The sequence below is a fragment of the Mobula hypostoma genome, chromosome 14, assembly GCF_963921235.1.
Source record: "Mobula hypostoma chromosome 14, sMobHyp1.1, whole genome shotgun sequence".
NCBI classification, from domain to species: domain Eukaryota; kingdom Metazoa; phylum Chordata; class Chondrichthyes; order Myliobatiformes; family Myliobatidae; genus Mobula; species Mobula hypostoma.
In genome coordinates this window covers 64,729,624-64,751,566 of record NC_086110.1, presented here as the reverse complement: position 1 = coordinate 64,751,566, position 21,943 = coordinate 64,729,624, and positions in this window count along the sequence as shown.

The window sequence follows — 21,943 nt, the reverse complement described above, 5'->3', positions numbered from 1 at the left end:
TACAAGTCAAGTTGGGAATGAAAATTACCCTAAAAATCATCCACTATTGGTCAGCATAAGCACCACAAGCAAAATTACCTCCTTCTGTCTCATGTATTTCAATGATTTCTAATTCCCTTAATCAAGACTCCTTAGGTTTTAAAACTACTAATGAAGCTGTATTTATTGTTAACTTGATACCACTTTCAACTTTCTGCCTCAATTGAAGCACCCCTAGTCAAGTTCACCTCCAAGAGGACCACAACCTCGTCATAGGGTTTGGAGGCTTGTGTGTCCCAATAACTCAGAGAGCTATGTTGGCTGGAGTCAGGACTTTATGCTTAGGATCTTGGTAGGGACACCCACGCCAAACAGGTCAATAAGTAAGAATGGTCCACTGGTCCTCCAGCACTCAACTCTGGGCTAACAACTCTGACTGGTCAAAACAGAATTGTTACACGAACAGCAATGAAGAATCTTTCTATATCTCATTGCGATGGTATGGACAGAGATGGAAGACATTTATTGCTGCCCTAAATGCCAGCAGCATAATGGGGAGTAAGTAATTAAATCAAGTTCAACTTACTCTTCTTAATACACTTCACCAAACATTTATCCCCTTCTCCCTTAGACTGATTTATTGGTGCACTCTTTCCACAGCAGGTGATCACTGGCTGCTTTGCAATACCTCATGTACTATCACTGCATAGCTAACTGCTACAGCACGCTGTAGAGAAGTTACAAACTCACCACCAAACACTTAAATTCCTTCTGGGACATAGAACAGTATGGCACAAGAACACAATGTTGCACCGACCGATTCAATTAACGTGAGAATGCTGTTCTTGGACTACAGTTCAGCATTCAACACCATAGTCCCATCCAGGGTTGACAAGAAGCTCAGAGACCTCGGCCTTGACCCTGCCTTGTGCAGCTGGATCCTGGAATTCCTGTCAGATCGCCGGCAAGTGGTAAGAGTGGACTCCCTCACCTCCACTCCTCTGACTCTCAATACAGAAGCCCCTCAGGGCTGTGTACTAAGTTCCCTCCTTTACTCCCTGTATACCCATGACTGTGTTGCCACCCACAGCTCTAATCTGCTAATTAAATTTGCTGACGACACTACATTGATTGGCCTTATCTCAAACAATAACAAGGTGGCCTACAGGGAAGAAGTAATCTCTTTGACACAGTGGAGTTAAAAAAACAACCTCTCCCTCAATGTTGCAAAAACAAAGGAGCTGGTTGTGGATTACAGGAGGAATGGAGACGGGCTAACCGCTATTGACATCAATGGATCTGGGTTGAGAGGGTAAACAGCTTTAAGTTCCTCAGTATCCACATCACCAAGGACCTCACATGGTCTGTACACACCAGCTGTGTGGTGAAAAAAGCACAACATCGCCTCTTTCACCTCAGATGGTTGAGGAAGTTTGGTATGGGTACCCAAATCCAAAGAACTTTCTACAGGGGCACAATTGAGAGCATCCTAACTGGCTGCATCACTGCCTGGTATGGGAACTGTACCTCCCTTAATCGCAGAATTCTGCAGAGAGTGGTGCAGACAGCCCAGTACATCTGTAGTTGTGAACTTCCCGTGATTCAGGACATTTACAAAGACAAGTGTTTAAAAAGGGCCTGAAAGACCACTGGGGACTCGAGTCACCCCAACCACAATCTATTCCAACTGCTACCACTGGGAAACGGTACCACAGTATAAAAGCCAGGACCAAAAGGCTCCAGGACAGCTTCTTCCACCAGGCCATCAGACTGATTAACTCACACTGATTTGTGTATATTCTATGTTACATTGACTGTTCTATTTATTATAAGTTATTATAAATTATTATGCTTGCACATTGCACATTTAGACAGAGACGTAATGTAAAGATTTTTACTCCTCATGTATAGGAGGGATGTAAGAAAAAATGTCAATTCAGTTCAATTCAATTCAATTCAATAATTAAATGTTCAACTAAACTAAACTCTTCGGCATACACAATGTCAATATCCTTCCATTTTCCTCACATTCATGTGTCTATTTACAAGTCTCTTAAATCTCATGTGCCTATCTAAACAGCTCTTTGTGGATACGATAGAGAGCGTGCAGAGGAGATTGACAAGGATGTTGCCAGGATTGGACAGTGTGCCTTATGAGAATAGGTTGAGTCAATTTGGCCTTTTCTCCTTGGGGTGAGAGGTGACCTGAGAGAAGTATATAAGACCATGAGAGGCACTGATCGTGTGGATAACCAGAGGCTTTTTCCCGGGGCTGAAATGGCTAACATGAGGGGGTATAGTTTTAAGGTGCTTGGAAGTAGGAACAGAGGGGATGTCAGAGGTAAGCTTTTTCACACAGATTGGTGGGTGTGTGGAATGCACTGCCAGTGACTGCGGTGGAGGTGAATACAATAGGGTATTTTAAGAGACTCATAGATAGCTACATGGAGCTTAGAAAAATAGAGGGCTATGCAGTAGGTAAATTCTAGGCAGTTTCTAGAGTAGTTGGTTGGCACAACATTGTGGGCTGAAGGGCCTGTAACGTGCTGTAGATTTTTATGCTCTTAAGCCCCCTAATATATCCGCCTCTACCACTACTCCAGGCAGCACATTCCAGGTACCCACCATTCTCTGTGTGAAAAACAAAACATGCTCCTCACATCTCCTTTGAAATTACCCCCTCTCACCTTCAAAGCAAGCCCTTCACATGTTATTCACATCTCCTGGACGACCCATCATTTCATTTGATTTGTCGTCATCGCCCACACACTTTCTGTGCGCCAGCTCTCCTGTACACCAGTGTTAGCATCATCCTGCTGTTTGTCAATGTGTGTCATTGTGCTGGGCTTATGTCGCAAACACTGCAAACAGTGACAGCGGTGTCATAAAAATTAGTGCCTTACAGAGTACCAGGCTGAAACTTTTGAAAGCTGCCATGCCACCTCAAAGACAAAAATGAACAATCAAGTCTCTAGCAGTGACCAAGCCATCATGTCAAATAATCGTAGGAAGTTGTTCAGCATTGAAAGAGAATGGGAGACTTACAAAGTGAGCATTGACAATTTCATGGCTCCATCAAAATGAAACTTTAGGTTCAGATTTCAACAAACTTTAATAGCCAAGGTTTATTTAAACTCTTTACCCACCTTAATTTTGCAGAATATCAGTTAATAGCTTTACAACGACTGCTATGGTGCTTCAGAAGACCTGTCATCTCTGCAGCAGCTGATTCTGCATTTGAGAACTGTTCCACATGAAAGATTGGCCAGACATTCCAAAAGCTGAAGGGGCAGAATCAAGCCATTCGAGTCATTAAGTCTGCTCTGGAATTCAATCATATCTGATTTATTTGCCCTCTCAACACCATACTCCCCATAACCTTTGACAGCCTTACTAATTAAATACCTAGCCGGCTCTGCTTTAAATATACCCAGTGACTTGACCTCCACAGTCATCTGTGGCAAAGAATTCCACAGACTCACCACCCTCTGGCTAAAAGAATTCCTCCTCACCTCTGTGCCAAAGGGATCTCTTCAATTCTGAAGTTGTGGTCTCTGGTCCTGGACTTCCCCACTGTAGGAAACATCCGCTCCATGTCCATTCTGTCTAAACCTTCAAAATATGCAATAGGTTTCAATAGGATCCTCTCATTCTTCTAAGCTCCAATGATTCTAGTTGGGTACTCAGAGAACTTCTGAACTGATGAAAATTATTCTTAAAAAAATGAAAATAACTTCAGATTAAATAAACATGTAAATTACAAAACCTCCCACTTGCATTATAATTCTACTTCAAACCAATGAATCCAATGATTTGAATACTTGCTGCTTCTTAAACCAGCCAGCCCTGGGATAAAGGGACAGGTGTAAGATGCATCCTGCCTCTCTTTTCACAACATCTACCTGCGTCCCAGTGCTGAGCCCTGTGAATAAGAGTAAGTCAAATGCAGCAGCATAAGACCTCTAGTTCACCATAATCTTCTGGTTTTCAGTGACACAGGCATACAAGTGCAAAGTAAGATGAGCAGCAATTAGTAGAAAAAGATACATATAATCTGGTCCCATTTGTGGTAACACAAATTTGACAGTCTGCTCTTGCTCTTGTTTGTTATGTCTCCCTGTTCACGTTGGCATTCTAACAAAGATGTATTTTATATCCCAGTTTTACTCCAAATATCGACACATAATGGAACATGGCACCGTTTTTCTCTCTATGGGTTTTTAAAATCAAGCTTTGAATTAGAGTTAGGTGAGAGATAGGCCAACCATTACATCCATTCTATGAGTTGTCTTGCTCATTTTAAACTGAGTGACCATTGACGCTGTTACCTCAACACTCCTTTATTTTATGTTTGATGCACTAATATTTTATGCACTATCTATTCCACCTGCTCCTTCCACCCTGTCTCAGTCAAAACTCTTCATGTCCTTCTCGGTCCCAAAGATATTTTTTCCTCTAAAGATCCACAATCTGGGTGAGGGGTGGAGCTATGTCTATACCAAAGGAGGTAAAAGGCACTCTTTCCACCTATTAGCCTGCAGGTCACCCTTGGGAAAGGTGTGGCACTTGCTTATCTCCCCCCCCCCACTCCACTGGATCAGGGAGCAGGTGGTGGATGGTCGTATGAGCAGCTGGTGCATATCACAAGTCCTGGTTACGCGACCACTGACGCCAAGCAGACGATCTCTGAAGAGTATTGATAATAGCTGAGGTCACCTGTCTTGTAAAGACACTGCACAGAAGAAGGCAATGGCAAACCACATGCGTAGAAAAACTTGCCAAGAACTATCATGGCCATGGGATCATGATCGCGTATGTCATCCGACACGGCACATAATGATGATGAAGATGCACAATGTACCTGAGGCCATGCTATGTCTGACTGTGACAGATTTCCTTTCCTGTAGGGTATTAGTAAACCCAAAATATATTGATATTATTTTTATGGTTCCTGAGATAAGTATTTTTTAAATTACTGGAATTTAAATTCTCCAGCAGCTATGGTTGCATTTAAGCTCCTGTCCTTGGGTTAATAGTCCATCACTCTGGCCTCTGATCAAGTTATTTAACCATTCTCCTATTTTATTCCAGAATAAATAGGTCAATATTTGACCTCTGCCTGCCAGCCTGTAATCCCAAATTGTAGTTGCACGGAACATCTAGAATGGACTACCAAGGTAGCATCTCACAAATTTTGGTGGAGGATTGTTGGAAAATCTTGTTCTGTTCTTCATCCAGGGTTTCTACTCACATCCACTAGACGATTTCTCACATGGTCAACTGACTCAGTAAATCAGCACTCTATATTTAAGTCATTAATTCGCAGAGCCATGGAAGTTTTAACAGTAGGCATACCCTCACCCTTAACTTCTCCTGATGTAAGTTCTGTGATGATTTTCAAACACAAAGTAGCAGTGAAGCAGATCATTCTGTCTATGACGCCTCTGTTGCCCATCAGTTCCTATCGATATTAACCCATTTACTTGTACTCGGTCCATAGCCTTCTGTAGCTTGGCAATTCAAATACTCATCCAGATAACTAAATTATTAATAAATATTTGAATGTCCTTAGATAAAGGTCTCTTCTAGGCCCTCTTTGAGAAAATGAATAAATATTTAAAAAATTAAGAATGAAGGACGTTTTGACTTTTTTTGCACTTGACAGCTGAGAAGCTGTTGTTGCTAATTTCCTTTTCAGATGTCTTTCATGTAGTTAAGCGTTCCACTTCACTTCACTGTGTTATTACCAGATTGAATCTGGCTCTGGGCCATATTGGGAGAGCGGATTACATACATGATGAAGGTATCAAAGATTTAAGGATCATATTCCAGGAGAGAGAGTGATTCCCAAAAGCTTTACTACAATCAGAGCTTAAGGAGATCTGGCATGTCACCAACATCTCCAGCAAGCTTCTACAAATATTCCGTACGGTGAGAGCATTCTGATGGTTGAATCGCCACCTGGCATGGAGGCTCCAGTGTGCAGGATCAAAAGAGGTTGTAGAGGGTTGTGGACTCAACCAGCTCTATCACAGGCACAAACCTTCCCACCGTCAAGGATATCCTCAAGGAGGCAACATCCAACATAAAAGACATGCCTCTTCTCTTTATTACTCTTGAGGTAGAGGTACAGGAGCCTGAAGGCCCACATTCAACAATTTAGGAGCAGCTTCTTCCCCTCCAGCATCAGATTTCTGAATGGTCCATGAAAGTATGAACACAATCTTGCACTGTTTATTTATTTCTGTAACTTATAGCAAATTTTAAGTATTGTGCACTGCACTGCTGCCGCAAAACAACAAATTTAATGATAAACATGCGAGTGATAACAAACCTGATTTTGATTCCCAAGTGTGGCTTTGGCAGTTTGAAGGAATGCAGCTAGAGATGGAGTGAATCTCAGATACACCATGAAACCCAAACTAAAATAAAACAGATGGATCTGACTGGAGGAGATAGGGAGGGACAAGGCCTTCAACCTTCTATCCACTGAGTCTCAGAACAGTGAAAGGACACACTTAAGGTCCAGAGGGATTCTGACAGGTTGGATATGTAGATGATGTTTCCTCTTACGGGAGAGTCTAGAACTAGATGTCATTGTCTAAAAATAAGGGAGTTCCCAATTAAGATTGAGGTAAGTTTTTTCTCTCTTCTCTCAGTTTGATGAGTCTTTATTCAAAGAGTGATAGAAAATATGAACATGAAAATTGAACACAGGAATTTGGGACAAGCTGTGTGGAGAGGATCCAGATGAAAGGGTTAATGTATGAGGAGTGTTTGATGGAACTGGACCTGTATTTGCTGCCATTAAGAAGAATGGGGAGGGGGGGTATCTCATTGAAACCTATTGAATATTGTAAAGCTCAGATAGAGTGGATATGGTAAGAATGTTTCTTATAGTGGGAGAGTCTAGGACCGAAGGGTACAGACTCAGAATACAAGAACATCCCTTTAAAATAGAGATGAGGAGGAATTTTGTTAGCCAGAGTGTGATTAATCTGTGGAATTCATTGCCACAGATGGCTGTGGGGGCCAATTCATTGGGTATATTTAAAGCAGAGGTTGATATCTTCTTGATTAATATGGTGTCAAAGGTTACTGGGAGAAGGCAGGCGAAAGGGGATGAGAGGGATAATAAATCAGCCATAGTGCAATGGTGGTGCAGACTAGATGGGCTGAATGGCCTAATTGTGCTCCTTTGTCTTATGGAAAATGTAGTCAGCATGAACTTAAACTTAAGAACATAAGAAATAGGAGCAGGAGTAGGCCATCTGGCCCATCAAGACTACCCCGCCATTCAATAAGATCATGGCTGATCTGTCCGTAAACTCATCTCCATCTACCTGCCTTTTCCCCATAACCCTTAATTCCCCTACTATGTAAAAATCTATCTTACTGTATCTTAAATATATTTAGTGAAGAAACCTCAACTGCTTTCCTGGGCAGAGAATTCCACAGATTCACCACCCTCTGGGAAAAACAGTTTCTCCTCATCTCCAAACTAAATCTTCTCCCCTGAATGAGGCAGTGTCCCCTAGTTCTAGTCTCACCTACCAATGGAAACAACTTTCCTACTTCTATCTTATCTATCCCTTTCAAAATTTTGTATGTTTTTATAAGACCCCTTCTCATTCTTCTGAATTCCAGAGAGTATAGTCCCAGGCGACTCAATCTCTCCTCATAGGTTAACCCCTTCATCTCTGGAATCAACCTGATGAATCTCCTCTGCACTGTCTCCAAAGACTTGTCGAACCGAAGGTCCCATATCCATGCTATAGGCCTCTATGACTCTGACTCTGAATACTTTCAAAGCAGAGTTAGTTGACCTTTCATTTTATTAAAATGATAGAATGGGCTTGAGAGGCTGAGTGGCCAAATCATGTCTGTGTCCATGTTGTACCTTTAGCCATTGCTCCTGGGTTAGTTACAGTCAGATACAGAGAAACGATGCCCAACACTTGGCATAGACAAATAGCATGGATAGTCAGATTCCTTTTCCCACAGTCATTATCACCATTCTGTGCTGTGTCATATGATATGTGCAATCATGATTGTTCTTGGTAAGTTTTTCTACAGGAGTGGTTTGTCATTGCCGCCTTCTGGGCAGTGTCTTTACAAGGCAGGTAGCCACAGCCATTATCAATACTTTTCAGAGATTGTCTGCCTGGCATCAGTGATCGCATAACTAGGACTTGGGATATGCATCAGCAGCTCATGTGAGAATTCACCACCTGCTCCCATGGGTTCACATGACGTTGATTGGGTGGCGGGGGGTGACTAACCAGGTGCTAAATCTTATCCAAGGGTGACCTTCAGGCTAGTGGAGGGGAGGAGCACTTTACACCTCCATTGGTAGAGACGTATCTCCATTTTGTTCTCCTTCACTCTTGTGTACTGAAGAACGACAACAAATAATCTTGAATTCTGAATCTGAATAAGCTAGTTCTATCCTAAAAGGGACATAGGGGAGATGGCCAAAAGGTCATCTGTGATCCAATGACTTCAGGCTAAGAGATTTCAGCCATAACCTTAGACCAGGGGTTTCCAACCATTTTTATGCCATGGACCCCTACCATTAACCAAGATGTTGGCAACTCTTAGTTTAGATTGACATAGCAAACAAGCTGCTGTTTCACCCCCTTAGTGAGAAGGCAGGGATGTAAATGGGGTGTGCAGGATCACGACTGCTGAAGGAAGCTGTATCTATAAGTGGAGGAATCAGGAAAGACAGGACTAAAAGCCGGTGCTGATGAAGGGATATGAGGGGAAGTGTTTCTGCACAGTGAATGCTTATTGTCTTGAAATCTCTGCCTGTCAGGGCACTGGAAATAGAATCAATCAGGGCCTTTAGAAGGCAAATAGGTATTTGTAGGGAATGACCTATAGACTGCACAGAAAGAATGGGGAAATGTAACTGGTTGGACCTGATGACCTAAATGGCTCGTCCTGAGCTACAAACAATCTTGTACTTCAATTCCACTGCACGTGTAATTTTTTTTTGGAAAACAATTTCAGAAACACTTCTGAGTACGTGAGATGATTAATTAGAGATATGCCTTATGAATTCATCCTGACATACTAGCCTCAAACGTGCAATTCGTTAATGGTCGCACAGAGTACCCTGCTTCTGAAATTTGGATGCAATGACCTCAATTGCTATAGCAACCACAGCTATATTGTGCACTTAGCGCTATTAACCAAGGATGAATTTCTCTCCTGTAGTTTTCATCTCGCCAGACAAAGTTCACCATCCATCATAGTGCGCTGGATTTGAACCTATGTGCAAAAGATCAAAAGCCAGCATCAAACCCACTCAGCAGCCATTCATTTTAAATGGATCAGTGGACAAAGCTGTTCTTACATTTTTTTTGTCATGGACAGCTTTGCCTGCAAGCCATTTGTTTGGTAAATATTGTGAGGTTGGTTTTCATACCAGAGCAAAAATATGTTCTTTCCATCTTTCACAGGTATTTCTCTCCTGTACCTCTTTCTGTAAGGGCTTAAGAATTTAGTTAGAATGCTGTATTGCATTGAAGTAATGCACAGTTCCCATGTGAGATACGTACACCCAGACACTGCCCCCCCACCGCAATCCACTTCATCAGTTCTCTGAGAATGCCCTGTAAACATTTGCCATCCAAACTTGATAAGGAAAATAAGTCCCTGCCAAAAGAGATGGGGATTGAGCCTTGAGAACATCCAAATTCCATTGGTTTGAGAAAATTAAAGTTTCCTTGTTCTTTGCTCTTGGCTGTCAATTATTACTTGAATATTATATATGTTCAGAAAAACAGTAGCAATTATGTGTGCTTGGGTACCCACATAGGATTAAATATCAAGAAGCTATTTAGCAACAATCCTAATTTAGGAAAACTCATTACTTGGAGAAAAAAAATGTCAAGAATTTTCCCAAATATGTTCACAATATCATTCAAGGTGAAAAGCAAGAGAGAAAAAAGCATCCTTAATACTTTTCTTTTGCCACTGAATGTCTTTCAAAGGAGCTGCCAGTTCTTCTTGGGAGGGAAATTAATCTGCTGAGTGTTAGCAAGAGTTTAAAGTTCATTTACTTATTCTAACTGGCCTTAAGCACATTTACAAATAATCATCAACCCACGTTGCCAGTTCCAGGTCACAGCTGTGTTTTTAATTGAATTACCACTAATTTTTCTTTCCACTCGCTCAGTTATCGAGGCAAGACATTCTTTCAGCTAATGGTGTGTGACACAGCTCTGTATTTTTTAGTTGGTATGGTTTAATCAGTTGGATTTTATCTCCCACAAATGACTTGATACTTTTCACAGTAAACCAACCAGACCAAAAATAGGCGATAGTTGTTTATGTTCTTGTTTATGAGTATAAGCAACTGATATCTGGTCAATTATTCTCAGATTCTGTTCAGAACTTGTTGTGAGAATGTTAGCTGTTCAATCAGAATCTGAAGCTGAATCAGGTTAATTATCACTGACATATCATGAGACAGGTTGTCTTGCGATGGCAGTACAGCATATTTCATAAAAAATACTATAATTACAATAAGAATGTATAAAACTAAACAAATTATGTTAAAAGTGAGAGAAATAGTGAGGGAGTGTTCACAGGTTCTGAAATCTGATAGTAGAAGCTGTTCCAAAAATGTGGAATGTGTATCTTCAGGCTCCTGTACCTCCTCCTTAATGTTAATAATAGGCAGAGAACATATAGCAGATGGTGTGGGTCCTTCATGATGGTTGACACCTACTTGAGGCATCGGCTTTTGAAGGTGTCCTCATGTGGAGAGGCTAGTGCCTGTAATGCAGCTGTCTGAGTCTATAACCCTCTGCAGCCTTTTCTGTTTCTGTGCATTGTCCCCTGCACAACAAATGGTGACACGTCCAGTTAGAATGCTCTCCACAGTACACCTGTAGAAATTTGCTAGTCTTTGATGATGTACCAAATCTCTGCAAACTCCCAATAAAATATAACCGCTGACATGCTTCCTTTGTAGTTACATCAGTATGTTGGGCCCAGGATAGATCGTCTGAGATGTTGCCTCCCAGGAACTTGCAACTGCTCACCCTTTCCAGCTGATGGGGAAAGGTCAAGTATGGGCAAGCCCAGAGCAATTGGTGCATTGGAGCCCGGGTCCTAGCCTGGTGGACAACCCGGTGTTTGGACAATTTAAGTGCCACTCCACATAGAGTGATAAGGCAGGGTGTCGGGACTGGTGGTGGGGGTTGGACTGATTTTGCTCGCTCTTCCACACCATTTACTCCTCTCTCTGTGGCTCCTTCGGCTGTTCCAGGTTTTGTATTTGTGAGCTTTGCAGCAATTTGCCCTGCTGTGCAATGAAACAGAGACTGAAACTTTGGGCCTACTCCATCCGATCCGGCCTTCGGGCCTATGGACTCCATTTGGTTCTGAATACTGTTGCTTGCTTTTATTCTTTGCATGATCTGTGTTTTGTTTCTCTCTCTCTCTCTCTCTCTCTGTCTCTCTCTGTGAATTGGGTGTTGGTCTATTTCTTCAAATGGGTTTTTTCTGGTTTCTTGCTTTCTCAAGGTTGTATAATTTATACATACTTTGATAATAAGTGTGCTTTGAATTCACGTTGTAACTGAGGCTGGGAACCATGGTTGATCTGCTGCCATTTTAGCCTTGATACATCACGGACAAGTATAGTGCACTGATGGTATTTCTTTTCTTCATCGGATGTGTGTTTTGCCATTAAGACCAGTATTTTTTTATCAGCTGTTATGTGTCCTTGATTAGGGGCCTTCTTGAACCATCCTGTTAGGCTGAAAGCTGCAGTATTTTAAAAAGAGACTCAAATTAGTTATTGTCACATATTCCAGAAAGCAATGAAATTTCTTTAAAAATGAATCATATATTTCTGAGTAAATTCTACAAAATTTTGGTGCAACGAGATCAGAGGGACCAACGTGTTGTTAAAATGTAGCCGTGATTACAATTTTGCCAGTTGGTTCAAGAACTGGGTAGTTGAAGAGAAGTAGGAGTTCTTAAACACAGTAATGTAGAACTTCAGGCTTCTGTGTCTCCTGGCTGATGGAGGCTGTGAAAATGTGGAACTCAACAGTGTGTGATCATCAGCAGGCTTCTGACCTGACAATGCTGGGGAGTTCATTGATGAAGTCCTGTAAAAAGGCCAGGACTAAGGTACTCTCCTGAGGAACTCTCCTGCAGCAATGTTCTTGGGGTGGCATGGTGGACCTCGCTGAGTCACAAGCATCTTCCTTTGTGTGATGTTTGACTCCATTGAGAGTATCTTCCCATTCCACGCTGAGAATGATTACATATGATGAAGACTAGTGATTATGCTTTCTGCATCGTATATTTCTGATGAATATAAACATTCTTTTATTTAAAGTTGCTAGAGATTTCCACATTGCAGTCCCAGCTACTGAAGTCTGAGCAAAAGAAAACATAATTATGGTTCTTCATGGACTAAATATTGATCCACTGGTGGTTGTCCATCATGTCTGATCATGAGAGGAAGCCTGTGTGGGAGAGTTGTTGGAAAAGCCATTTCACCCTGTCGACCTCAGAAGCCTGGGTCGAGTGGTATGAACAAGCATCACAAACTAGAGTCTTCCTTGGTTGCAGTCAAGGTTTCCCAATCCAAGATTCACAGACCACTCGGTTAATGGTAGGGGTCTAGGGCATATAAAAGGTTGGAAAGCCCTGGTTACAGTGAAGGACTATGACATCTTCTGTGCCTTGTCATGCCCTTCTCTCTCCATGGGATACTGACCCAGAAGAAGTACTAAATAGGCAAATGCACTTTGGATCAGCAACTTGTTCAAAAGGGATGCTTCCCAAGTTGCCGAGGAAAGTAGACAGGAAATTAGAGAGATTCTGGTTGCAATGTTCTAAACAACTGTAGATTTATGGGGTGGTGCCTTCAGACCAGAAAATTGCAAGTGGGGCTGCCTTGTCCAATAGCATTTGTGGAGGTAAAGTCTGTAGATACAAACCAGTCAATTTAATCTCAGTCAGAATAGGACAGCCAAGAACTAGCCCTTCATCCCACAAAATCTGTGTCAAACACAATGCCAAGTTAAGCTGTGTCTGCATGTGATCTATGTCCCTCCATTCCCTGAATGATCATGTGTCTTTGTCTGTCTAAAAGCCTGTTAACCACTACTAGTACGCTAGCAGTGCTTCCCATGCACTTGCCATCCTCTCCGTAAAAACATTTGCCCGTGTACATCTTTGCGCTTCTCCCCTCACACCTAAAATGCGTGTTCAAAGATCAAAAGTTCGAAGTAAATTTATTATCAAAGTTCATATATATCATCATATACCACCCTGAGATTAATTTTCTTATGGGCATACTCCATAAATGCATAATAGAATAAAAAACTTAATAAAATCAATGAAAGACCACACCAAATTGGGTATTCAATTAGCGTGCAAAAGGCAACAAACTGTGCAAATACAAATAGAAAGAAACAATAATAATAAATAAATAAGCAATAAATATTGAGAACATGAGATGAAGGGTCCTTTAAAGTGAGTTCATAGGTTGTGGGAACATTTGAATGATGGGGCAAGTGAAGTTATCCCCTTTGGTTCAAGGGCCTGATGGTTGAGGAGTAGTAACTGTTCCTGAATCTGTTAGTGTTAGTTCTGAGGCTCCTGTACCTTCTTCCTGATGGCAGCAGCAAGAGCTTGTTCTGGATGGTAGGGGTCCCTGTTGATGGATGCTGCTTTTCTGTGACAACATTCCTTATAAATGTGCTCAATGGTGGGAAGGGCTTTACCCCTGATGGACTGGGTTGTATACACTACTTCTGCAGAATTTTTCATTCATGGACATTGGTGCTTCCATACCAGGCTGTGATGTAGCCTGTCAACATACTCTCCATCACATATCTATAGAAGTTTGTCAAAGCTTTAGATATCATATCAAATATTCGTAAATTCCGAAGAACATCCTCCAGTATTTAACATTCTATCCAAGCATGAGGGTATTTTTCTTAACTGAGAAATTCTATGGTGGTTCTAGTAATAATTTTGCAAAACTAAGTTCCTTGTCTATAAAAATATCTTCTTTTCAGTGGGGTATGAGGGAAAAATTTCATAGTTTTGGACTAGAGCTCAAATTCAGTATGTCCCCAATAAGATAAGCTCCCACTACCTATTAAGTACTCCAAATGGCGTGCACTTCAAATAGCCTCTGACAACCAAATCCATTTCCCTGCCTTCACATGTGACTTAGCTACTAAGCTTTGCGGAACTGTTTCTACTGACAGGAGGAAGAATAAAAGTGGGTTACTGGCACCTTTAAACTTTTTTTTTGGTGACTGTAACACTATATTCTGCGTTCTGTTTTGATTTCTCTTATACTGTTTGGATAGGACACAAACAGAAGTTTTCCTCTGTATCTCGGCACAATCAACACTAATAAATCAGTTACCAATAAAGCTGTCATCAGCTACCCAGATGCACTACAGAATTTCATACGCTTCTAGTTTCAGGTCTCAAAATATTGGAACATTTGTATTGGAATTTGCCATTCAGAGTCACTTGGTTTCAACTGCCTTTTGGGTTTGACATGCAAAGTGTTTCATGAAAAGCAGGCAGTGATTAGATTCAGATTAGATTCAGAAATGCACCGTTTCCGTTAGCAATTAGTTCACACCCAAGGATGTGCTGGGGGAAGCCCATAAGTGACACCACACATTCAAACACCAACATAGCATGCTCTCAAAGTTCCACAGAACAACACAGGCAAGAAGAAGAACAACAAAACAAGAAAACAGCCAAACAGGCGTCTTTCTAATCTCTCCCACTCTTACACACAGTCAGGCCTCCAACCCCAGGACAGGCCACCTCTGGACCTCCAATCCATGACCCCAGATTCTCAGACATCAGGCCTCCAACTTCAGACTTCACCCCAGGACTCACTGATTACAGGTTTTACCACAGAACCTCAACTTCTGGACTTGCACGGTCCTCCAACCCTGATCACTCGAGCCCTCACAATTCGACTGCGACTCTACCATTGGTCTTTGATCAGTGTTACTATGGTTCAGGCAAACTGTAATCTCTTTGTTAGTTGAACACTCCATTAAGGTAAAACATCACCTTGGAAAAAAATCCTATTAGAAGCAGCCTAGTCTTATAACCATATAACAATTACAGCACGGAAACAGGCCATCTCGGCCCTTCTAGTCCATGCTGAACTGTTACTCTCACCTAGTCCCACCGACCTGTACACAGCCCATAACCCTCCATTTCTTCCCTGTCCATATATCTATCCAATCTACCTTTAAACAACAACATCGAACCTGCTTCAACCACTTCTGCTGGAAGCTCGTTCCACACAGCTACCACTCTCTGAGTAAAGAAGTTCCCCCTCATGTTACCTCTAAACTTTTGCCCTTTAACTCTCAACTCATGTCCTTTTGTTTGAGTCTCCCCCACTCTTAATGGAAAAAGCCTATCCACGTCAACTCTATCTATCCCCCTCATAATTTTAAGTACCTCTATCAAGTCCCCCCTCAACCTTCTACGCTCCAAAGAATAAAGACCTAACTTGCTCAACCTTTCTCTGTAACTTAGGAGATGAAACCCAGGCAACATTTTAGTAAATCTCCTCTGTACTCTCTCTATTTTATTGACATCTTTCCTATAATTTGGTGACCAGAACTGTACACAATACTCCAAATTTGGCCTCATCAATGCCTTATACAATTTCAACATTACATCTCAATTCCTATATTCAATGCTCTGATTAATAAAGGCCAGCATACCAAAAGCTTTCTTCACCACCCTATCCACATGAGATTCCACCTTCAGGGAACTATGCACCATTATTCCTAGATACCTCTATTCTACTGCATTCTTCAATGCCCTATCATTTACCATGTATATCCTATTTTGATTAGTCCTACGATCTGCCATCTTTCAGCCCACTCTTCTAACTGGCCTAAATCTCTCTGCAAGCTTTGAAAACCTACTTCATGATCCACATCGCCACCTATCTTAGTATCATCTGCATACTTACTAATCCAATTTACCACCCCATCATCCAGATCATTAATATTTATGACAAACAACATTGGACCCAGTACAGATCCCTAAGGCACACCGCTGGACACTGTCCTCCAATCTGACACACATTTATCCACCACTACTCTCTGGCGTCTCCCATGCAGCCACTGCTGAATCCATTTTTCTACTTCGATATTAATACTTAACGATTGAACCTTCCTAACTAACCTTCCGTGTGGAACCTTGTCAAAGGCCTTACTGAAGTCCATATAGACAACATCCACTGCTTTACCCTCATCACCTTTCCTAGTAACCTCATCAGTAAATTCAATAAGATTTGTCAAACATGACCTTCCACGCACAAATCCATGTTGACTGTTCCTAATCAGACCTTGTCTATCCAGATAATTATATATACCATCCCTAAGAATACTTTCCATCAACTTACTCACCACTGACGTCAAACTCACAGGCTGATAATTGCTAGGTTTAATCTTAGAACCCTTTTTAAACAATGGAACAACATGAGCAATACGCCAATCCTCCGGCACTATCCCCGTTTCTAATGACATTTGTAATATTTCTGTCAGAGCCCCTGCTATTTCCATACTAACTTCCCTCAAGGTCCGAGAGAATATCTTGTCCGGACCCGGAGACTTATCCACTTTTATATTCCTTAGAAGCGCCAGTACCTCCTCTGCTTTAATCATCATACTTTTCGTAACCACCCTTCTTGTTTCCTTTACCTTACACAATTCAATATCCTTTTCCTTAGTGAATACTGAAGAAAAGAAATTGTTCAAAATCTCCCCCATCTCTTTTGGCTCCGCACATAGTCGTCCACTCTGATTCTCTAAGGGACCAATTTTATCCCTCACTGTCCTTTTGTTATTAATATAACTGCAGAAACCCTTTGGATTTCTTTTCACCTTACTTGCCAAAGCAGCCTCTTATTACTTTGTGCTTTGGATGCTTGGCAGGAGAAAGCTACTATGACTATGCGTCTTTAAACTTGTTCCCAATTCTGTTCCGTTAATGATAATGCAGCCATTAAAAAGTAACTGGCTTAAGCAAGTTTTGCGGACAAGGGCCCTCCCAATTTTGATTGATCTCTTGCATCTCTTGTTTACGAGGGGGCAATTGTGCTTGTATGTTTCATGCCCTTTGTGTTTCCACTCTAGTATGAACAATCAATAACAGGCTCTGCCAGAGTCTATATAAACACTGAATATTGTTTAGATATGGGACAAAAATCAATGAGTTACAAGCAGCTTCAATCTATGCAAAATTAGTCACAATTGCTAGTCTAACCTTCCAGATACTGCACAATACACCGAGACTTTGAGGTGTTAGTCTCTTACAAGCAGCTCCATAATAGTGTGAGGGATCAATTGTTCCAGTTATACTCTTCCACTGCTACAGCTACATGAAGTCATAGAGAGCTACACCACAAAATCAGGCCCTTTAGCCCATCTAGTCCATGTTGAACTATTCATCTGCCTAGTCCCATCAACCTGCACTCCATACCCTTCCGATTCATGTACTTATCCGAACTTTCCTTAAACATTGAAATCGAACCCTCATGCGCCACTTCCGCCAGCAGCTCATTCCACATTTGCACTGTCCTCTGAGTGCAGAAGCTCACCCTCAGATCCCTTTTAAATATTTCACCTTTCATCCTTAACCTATGACTTCTAGTCTTACCCAATCTCAGTGGAAAAAGCTTCCTTGCATTTACCCTATCTATTCCCTTCATAATTTTGCATATACCTTTACAAAGTCTTCACTCATTCTCCTTCTCTACAAGGAATAAAGTCAAAACCTATTCAAACTTCCCCTTAACTCAGATCTTCAAGTCCAAATCTGATCTCATCAAAGTCTTATACAACTTCAGTATAATATCTAGCCTGGAATTATGGACAACATAATTGTGGGTGGCCAATAAAGGCAACACTTCATCCCTAAACCCTCTTTCCTTTCCCAAATCTTTGAGAAGGTTAGTTCCTCCAAAACCTTCACATGTCCCTTTCCATCCCAAGCATCTGATCAGCAGTCCTGAAACCCTCTTTGGTTTAAGTTTGGCTTTTGGTGAAAACATACTGGGGTGTGCTCCAGGATATTTACAGTCACATGATACATGAATCATGGGAATGGGAGCTTAAACAAGGTGTGGCAATTTATTTAGCTATTGTAATATACAAGGCAATGGTACCATCAATGAAATGACCAACATATTTACTTATACTACAGGCTAGATACAAGCACTTACATGATAATCTTACTGTCAAGAATCCTGGTTGGAGAAATGGTTCCTAAGGTTGTTATAGCAGGGGAGTGCTAATGGAGAAAAGCTCCCACTACCTATTAAACGTTCCCAATGGTGTGCGTCTCAAATACCCTCTGTCAAACAAGTCTAACTCCTGGCTTTCATGAGTGGCTTAGCTACTAAGTCCAGAGGAACCGTTTTTACTGACAGGAGAAGGGGTAAAGGCGGGTTAGTGGCTCCTTAAAACCAGTCATTTCAGGCAGATGGACCCGTCAGTTGTGGCTGACAGCTCATCTATGACAAGGAAAACTCTGATCTCAAACTTCCACTGCCTCATGGCTCTACTCACTCATGAGGAATGCTTTGGGACTAAACCCTGAGGGAAAAATCCAGAGCTGGAGTCCCTGAAACAGTCTTACACTGATTTCAGCGTTGACCAGCAACTCCAGGCAAAGCAGTTGGTGTCAAAATGTATTGGACTCTGCTGTTCCTTTGGGTTCATCAGATGCATTGAAAGAAGGAGCCTGCTACATGGGCAACAGCTTGCCCTCTGTGTTGTCCTGCCCTGGCTTGCATATCTAGACAGCTGGATGCAACATCCATGGTCAACTCTGACCAACGGAGGCCTCAGCAAGACTCCTGGGATATTTCATGGGAGTAAAATTGCTATATTAATGTAAGTTATTTGGGGTCATTAAGGAGATATGTCCCTACTTCACTGGAGAAATTGTCACTTAATAGCCTCTCAGTCTACAAGGTCTATTTCATCCATTAATATAAAACTGTAGCTCTGTCAGTGACTCTCAAATAAAAGGTTTATCTTTGATAATGATCCATTCCTTCGAGACAGGTTAACATTATTTTCAACATCAAAGTGATGTGATAGCTTCTTCATGAGGATTTGGTGAGACATAATTAACATTCAGTGTGAAAAGTCAATTGTGGAGCTGTTTTCCCTTGTCTTAAAGCCACTGAAACTCTGTTTTGTAAAGAGAAAAGCAAGTATATTGTCACCAGAAGGCAAGAATGCACCTTCAGTCCATCTCCTAGTAGTTAATACTTAACACGTTCGGAAGTATACTTAAATGCTCTTCGAAATGGTGTAACTATAACACTACATTCCACACTCCCATTGGTTTTCCTTTGTACCAGCTGAATGCATTAATGTGGTGAAATAATCCACTGTATATGAATGGTATACAAAACAAAGTTTTTCAAATCATGTGACAAACTAGTGACAAGAAACTAGTTTACCCATTTGGCAAGCTACCCAGTTCTACCATAAACACAGTCCATAAACAGGGATGGAATAAAATCCAGGATTGGTCCCAATCTGTTTCCTTCCACATTAATAGGATGCTGTTCTATTAAATATACATTTTCTTCGACTCTTTTTGTCTTCAGTCTCTTCATTTCTTAGACCAGGGCTTCTCAACCTTTTTTACTCCTACCGTTAACAAAGTGGCTCGTGGACCCTTGTCTTAGACAGAAGTTGGACATTCCTAATTACATCCTCAATTGATTGATTCATCAGACCATCTTTGGAAGCCAATATGGCTGAAGATTTGCAGTCACAACAGAATGAATGAGCAAGGATGTGTTTATCATTTTTGGAAAGACATCGGTGATCAAGTTGGGTTTGCATTCATTAGTGGCAAATTTAATTTAATACATTCTACAGTTTAAACCATTGCCTCCATATTATCAGCCCAGACCTCTGGATTAATTGTCCTGTCATTTAATTATCATGTTCCATGACAATAAAATGATAAATAGCACCAGTCCTCAAGCTGTGTGAGGTGATGACTATGTTTATGTTTCTCACTGCCATTTGGAGGAGGAAATAGGTAAGTGTTATTAGCACCACATTTTTATGGGAAATGGCGTTTTCTTGTTATTACGCTTGTAATCCTGGAAACTTATCCAGAGACAAATCAAATCCCACCACGCTGCTGTTGGAGAATTTAATTTCAAGTAATCAGAAGCAGTATTAGGTTTATTATCAATTGCATATGGCATGAAATTTGTTGTTTCGCAACAGTAGTACCAGATCTCCAAGGCATAATAAGTACTACCAATTACAATATTATCATCATCATTATGTGTAGTGTCGTATGACATAGGGGATCATGGTTTCATGATCATGAATGCTCTTGGCAAAGTTTTCTACATAAGTGGTTTGCCTTTGTCTTCCTCTGGGCAGTGTCCTTACAAGACGGGGTGACCCCAGCCATTATCAATACTCTTCGGAGATTGTCTGCCTGGTGACAATTGTTGCCAAACCAGGACTTGTGACCATCTACCTGCTCCCATGGCTTCACATTACTCTGATCAGAGGGCCAGCCATGGGCTACACCTTGCCCAAGGGTGACTTGCAGGATAGGGGAGGGAAGAAGTACCTTACACCTCCTATGATAGAGAAGTATCTCCATCCTGCCATCCATACAGTATATATAGAGAGAGCAAAAATGGTAGTCTTCCTGGGTCCATGGACCATTCACTAATTTGATGGTGTAGGGGTAGAAACTGTTCCTAAAATGTTGATTGTGTGTTTTTAAAGACATACCAAATCTTCTTAAACTTAAGTAATGAAGTAAGCCTGGAATTATCAGACGCAGTGTCCATGAAGTTGGAGTAATAACAACCAATTCACTGGAAGCAAGAATGTCTCCCATCCTTACCCAGTTTGGAATTTATATAACTTCTAACCTACAAAAATATGTTTGATTCTTAACTTACAAAATAGCCCAAGATGCTTAGTTGAAGACCATGAGACCATAAGACCATTAGCTATAGAAGAAAGATTAGGCCATTGGCCCTTCGAATCTGCTCTGCTATTTCATCATGGTTGATCCTTTTTTCCTATCAACCCCAATCTCCTGCCTTTCCTCCATATCCCTCATTCCCTGACGATTCAAGAATCTATCAACCACTGCCTTATACATAAAGATTTGGTCTCCACATCTGCCTGTGGCAACAAACTCCACAAATTCACTACTCCCTGGTTAAAGACATTCCTCATTATCTCCATTCTAAAAGGACAGCCCTCTATTCTGAGGCTGGGTCCTCTGGACAAAGACACTCCAAGAATAGGAAACATCCTTTCCAGCTCCACTCTACCAAAGCCTTTCACCATTCGCTAGGTTTCAATTAGGTCACCCCTCTTTCTTCTGAATTCTGGTGAATATAGGCACAGAGCTATCAAACAATCTTCATATTACAAGCTGTTTAATCTTAGAATCATCTTTCTGAACATCCTTTGAACTCTCTGCAGTTTCGGCACATTGTTTCTAAGATAAGGGGTCCAAAGCTGCTCATAATATATAAAGTGAAGTCGCACCAGTGCTTTATAAAGTCTCAACATTACATCAGTGCTTTTACATTCCAGTCCTCTTGGAAATGACTGCTTACATCGCATTCACCTTCCTCACCACAGACTCAACCTGCAAATTAACCTTTGATCTGTAACCTGTAATTTAATCCTGCATCCTACTCCCAAATCACTTAGTGCCTCAGATTTTTGTACTTTCTCTCCATTCAGAAAATAGTCAACCCTTTCATTCCTTCTACCAAAGTGCATGACCATACACGTCCCAACACTGTATTCCATCTTCCACTTCTTTGCCCATTCTCTTAATCTATCAAAATCCTTCTGTAGCCTCTCTATTTCCTCAAAACTACCTGCCCCTATACTGTACC